The sequence below is a fragment of the Gossypium hirsutum genome, chromosome A11, assembly GCF_007990345.1.
Source record: "Gossypium hirsutum isolate 1008001.06 chromosome A11, Gossypium_hirsutum_v2.1, whole genome shotgun sequence".
In the NCBI taxonomy this organism is placed as follows: domain Eukaryota; kingdom Viridiplantae; phylum Streptophyta; class Magnoliopsida; order Malvales; family Malvaceae; genus Gossypium; species Gossypium hirsutum.
Window position 1 is genome coordinate 37,843,244 of NC_053434.1, and position 5,567 is coordinate 37,848,810.

Sequence of the window (5,567 nt, forward strand, 5' to 3'; positions counted from 1 at the left end):
AAGGAGACCTGAAATTGAGGCACAACAGTTTGAGCTAAAGCCAATAATGTTCAAGATGTAACAACTCGATTTTGGGCTCAGTCGAAATGGTGGTTTTGAGACCACCGAGCCAACATCATAGAAATTATTTTATTATTATTTTAGAGTTATAGCATGTTTATATTAGTGCATGAAAATTTTGGTGAAATAATTTTAGCATTTGTGAGCTTAATTGTGAAAAAGGACTAAATCGCGTAAAGTGCAAAAGTCTTAATGTGATAGCTAAGGGGGTTAAATTTCCATGTATCATAAATTAGGGGTCTTTAAAGGGAAAATAGACCCTTAGATTGTAGCTTGGCCAGCCATGAGACAAATAATTAAGGTAGTCAAATATTAGGTAAATATTTGGTGGCTTATTTAACCAAAAAGAAATAAAATAAAAGAAAGATGATATCATCCCTTTTCACCATTTCTTCTCCACCGAAAATTCAGCCATTAGAGTGGTTTTTAAAGCTTGAAATTTCAGCTATTTAGTCTTTCTAAAAATCAAGAATTACAAAATTCGGGCCTAGACTAGGGAAAAGCGAAATAAGTGGATTAAGACGGGCTATCGTCTATATTTTGTAATCCGAGGTAAGTTGTACTTAAATAATACAACTACATTGTTATTATATATGTTTGAATTGATATAGCATAAATTGTTTGTTTGTCGAAATGATTATATATGATGAATATTGAGATAGTAGAACTCTCGTTTGAACCTTAGGAAATAAATTGGATATTCATGCCATGACATTCGGGTTATTTGTGTGCTAGTGTAAGACATGTCTAGGACATGCATCGGCCATATTGTGAGAGCCAGTGTAAGACCATGTCTGGGACATGGCATCGGCATTGATACGATAGCTAGTGTAGAACATGTCTGGGACATGCATCAGCTACAAAATGTGTCAGTGTAAGACCATGTCTGGGACATGGCATTGACTTAATAGATGAGCCAGTGTAAGACGATGTTTAGGACATGGCATCGGCATTATACCCTCTGTTTGAGATTTAATGAATATCCGATAGCATTTCGAATCGTTCGACGGTGAGAAATTCAGTTTAAGTTTAGCGAGAAAAGTATAACCATGTTGTGAGTGCTACAAGTACCTATTTGAAATGTATGAGATGAGAGCTTAAAATATGCTATGTGAGTTGTATTAGGTACTGACGAGTAAGTGGTGCTTATGCCTACTTTTGTATTATGAGCATAATGATGGATGGTAAAGTTATTATTATATTTATTTGTATGCAACTTACTAAGCTTTATGCTTACCCTATTTCCTTTCCATTTTCTTATAGTGCCGCCAGAGTAGCTCGAGGATCATTGCCTACGTCGGAGAAGCCAGTCACACTATCATCCAAAGCATTTAGTATAGTTAGATCTTTTGTTTTGATTATGGCATGTATAAGACCCTAACTTTTGAGTTTTGTGTCATTGTTAATTGGCCAAATGTGTTGGCTTACTCTAACATTTGATTCATTTTGTGTAAGGCCCTGGAAATTGGCAAATGTCGAAAGTTGTTCTATGAATACAAGAAGTTCTTCCATGAACGAGTAATCTATTGGTTGCTTAAGTATAAATGAAATGTGTGAAAGCCTTAGCTATGGTCGTTTGGTTGAGAAATCATATTAAGTTAGACTTTGATATATTGGTTGTCATTAAATCATGTTTCAGGGTGGCAAAAGGCTTGGTAGATAGCCTTATATTGTCCATACGTGTAGACACACGGGCATGTGTTTAGGCCGTGTGTGACACACAGCCAGCCCCATAGGAGTGTTGTCTGACTGTGTGTCCTCTGCACATAAAACTTTCAAGTCAGTATGCATGGTAGTAAACACACGGGCATAGACACGGCTGTGTGTCTTAGCTGTGTGAAGGGCACGGCCTAGCACACAGGCGTTTGCCTTAGCCATGTGACCCTTAAGGATTGATGACGTAAGAAACAAAATTTTAAGGTTTTTAGACACAGGGTAGGACATGGGCGTGTCATGGCCATGTGAGAGACAAGGGCCACAGACACGGACGTGTGTCAAGCTGTGTGAAAACCCCTGTAGGTTCGAAATTAGAATTTATTTTACACAGGCATGGGACACGGGCATGTCCTTAGTGGCTTAGGCCTTGTGTGTCACACAGGCCATCAGCACGGCCATGTTCTAATGACAACACGGGCGTGTTGCCCATCCACACCACTGTGGGTCCTGTTTTAAAGTTCATTTTCCTAGTGTTTGTTAAAGGATCTGAATTGGTCCCGAGTGGTTTCCAAGAGGTGTTTTGGACCTTATAGGCCCTTGATAAGAAGTTTTAAACAAAGTTTGGAAAAAAATTGTTTTTAATATGACTGATTTTTAATAACATCAAAGCGTGGAATACATGTGTTTGAGTTTAGTAACTCCTCGTATTCTGTCCCGACGTAAGCCATGGGTATGGGGTGTTACACTAGATGCTTCAGACAGTGGGCCAATTCAGTGTAATGCCTACCGGAGATCCTCACCTACACTTAAGACTATTTATAGAGGTGAGTGATTCTTTCAAATTAGCCAGAGTGAAGATGCATTACGATTGAAGATGTTCCCATATTCGCTAAGGGACAGAGCTCGAGCCTGGTTGAACTCGTTGCCACCAAACTCAATTTCCACATGGCAAGAGTTAGTAGAAAGATTCCTAATGAAATATTTCCCGCCTTAGCAAGAATGATAAGTTGAGGAACGAGATGACTTCTTTCAAAAAAATGGATGATGAGTCCTTGTATGAGGCATGGGAAAGGTACAAAGAATTATTACAGAAATGCCCTTATCATGGAATCCTACATTGCATCCAACTTGAGACATTTTATAATGGTCTCAATGCCCACACGAGGATGGTAATGGACGCTTCTACTAACGGTGTTCTTCTTTCTAAGTCTTATAATGAGGCTTATGAAATCATTGAGAGGATTGCCAACAAACTCTATCAATGGCCAACCAATCGAGTAGCGTCAGGAAGACAACTTGCTGGAATACATGAAGTAGACGCTCTTACTTCACTTGCATCTCAGGTATCATCAATATCCTCAATGTTAAAAAATCTTACTACTAGTGGGTCTAATAGTTTTGCAGCACAGCCACCAAATCAATTTGAAAGTATAGCCTGTGTTTATTGTGGGGAAGGAAATTTGTTCGAAGAATGTCCATCAAACCCAGAATCTGTATATTACATGGGTAATTTACAAAACCAAAATTGAGGAAGGCAAGGACTGCAATCCAATTTCTATAACCAATCGTGGCAAAATCACCCCAATTTTTTCTGGAGTAACCAAGGGGCTAGAACTAGTAACACTTACACCCAATCTAAACTAACCCAGCCGTCTAGTTTTCCCCCAACAAGTTCAGAAACCACCTCAAGCTGAATCATCCAATAGCTTAGAGAATTTATAGAAGGCATACATGGCGAAAAACGACGTCACTCTAAGAAATTTGGAGAATCAAGTGGGCCAGCTTGCTACTAAACTCAGGAACAGACCACAAGGTGCTTTACCTAGTGATATGGAGAATTTGAGGAATCCGGGGAAGGAGCATTGCAAAGCATTGACATTGAGGAGTAGAACGAAAATAGAGCCCAACACCATCGAAGCTGAAAAGGAGAAAGCTAACGTTCAAGATTTAGAGGAAGTTCAACTGAGTGTTGAAATTCCAATTTCACAAGAACCAGAATCTGTAAAACCCGACAAGGTAATTTCAGAACCAGCTACATCTAACCAACTAACAACTCCGTTAAATGTAGAATTGCCACTGAAGATGAATCAACCAGTTCCAGTAAAGAAACCACCACCACCCTGCCCTCATAGACTTCAGAAGCAGAAGCAGGAAATTCAATTCAAGAAGTTCCTAGACGTACTCAAGCAACTTCATATCAACATCTCGTTGGTTGAAGCACTTGAGCAAATGCCGAACTACGTCAAATTCATGAAGGATATTGTAACACCCCTCACTCGTATCTGATGCCGGGATAGGGTTTGAGGCGTTACCGGGACTTTACATTTGTATCAAACTATTTACGATCGTAAATTTTTTCTCAAATTTAAAACCTTTTAACCATGAATATGTCATCCCTTACATAGGCCTTCGAGGCCTATAACATACTCAAAGACAGTGCGGGACTAATTCGTCACATTCGAAAAACCTTGGGCTCCTTAGAAAATTTTTCTTATCTTAAAGTGTCACATCCCTGTGTATATAGGTCGTGTGGTCACACACGCCCATGTGACTTGGGACACTCCCATGCCCTTCGGCTGTGGGCAACACTGACTTATCAACACGGCCACAGCACACGCCCGTGCTGTCTGCCCGTGGACAACATTGTCTTTTAGATACGGCAAGTACACACGCTCGTGCGGCCTACCTGTGTGCACTATTGATTTAGAATTTTAAGTGCATGGGACACACGGCCATAGCCCACACCCATGGGAAGGAACCGCGTGTCAGACACGGCCTAGACACACGCCCGTGTGCCTAACCATGTGGACCTTAATAGGCTATTTTCCAAGCCTTTGGTCACCCTTTCTACCATCTATACTTAATGGTTATTAATTTTTGAAACCAAACATGACTACGCACTTGTAAATCTTTGATAAATTTTATTGTATGGAAACCTCATATCATTGGCTTCATACATGAAAGGTTATTTCCCATTTAGTTTTTATGGGTTTCCATGTCACTTTAATTCGTCCAAAATTGGCTCGTTCATGCGACTCATTGCCAATTGGTAACAACCCAACACATGTAAATAAAATCATGCATAGATTCGTAGGTTATAGCCTACCTCAATTAAGCCAATTTCCATGGCCATATACAAAGAAATAAACATATTTTTACATGCCTTCATTTGTCAAAGCAAATGACACATATAAAAAAAACTCAAAACCCTATACATGCCATTGAACAAAATAGAAATGTCTATATACCAAAGCTGGGCTTGTTGATAGTGTGCTGACTCTCCTATCGTCTTCCAATCTTTACGAGTCCTTGAGCTCTGAAAAATAGGGAAAAGTAAGGAGGTAAGCATTTACTTGCTTAGTAAGCTCGAATAAAAGGAAAGTAGACTTACCAAACATTTAACATGCATCCATGATAGATCAGGAAACAAACAATAATGAAATGGTTCCCTATTACATGCACTCAATCAATAAGTTAGTAACAAAATCAAGCATTATATAATTTAACTAGATGAGCTTATCATTTAACATCTCATTTACACAAACATCTCATGTTAATCTCATTGAGTTTCTAGGAAATCTCGATGGAATACCCATTAACCGTCAATTTATACGAATGATCATTCCATATATGCACTCCTGCGAACCTCACTTCTTATGGTGGGTTACTAGTCCAAGCTAAATCCCCCATTTTATGAACTCATAAGGTAATGCCGGGATTGCCAGTCCAGGCTAAATCCCTTATTACGATAAACACTGTTAATGAGCTCGGATCTAAATTACCAGTCCAGGCTAAATTCAGACCCTAATTGGATTACCCGTCCGGGCTAAATCCATAATGCACACATATTC

The 5,567-nt window shown here is 39.3% G+C and overlaps 1 non-coding gene across 1 annotated transcript; it reads right to left on the minus strand.

The window, feature by feature from the left end:
- Window positions 1-2,720: 2,720 nt before the first annotated feature.
- Window positions 2,721-2,827, minus strand: LOC121210419 (small nucleolar RNA R71). Its single transcript, XR_005905534.1, has one exon. It is a non-coding gene; the product is annotated as a small nucleolar RNA R71 (small nucleolar RNA).
- Between the last annotated feature and the right edge of the window lie 2,740 nt (window positions 2,828-5,567).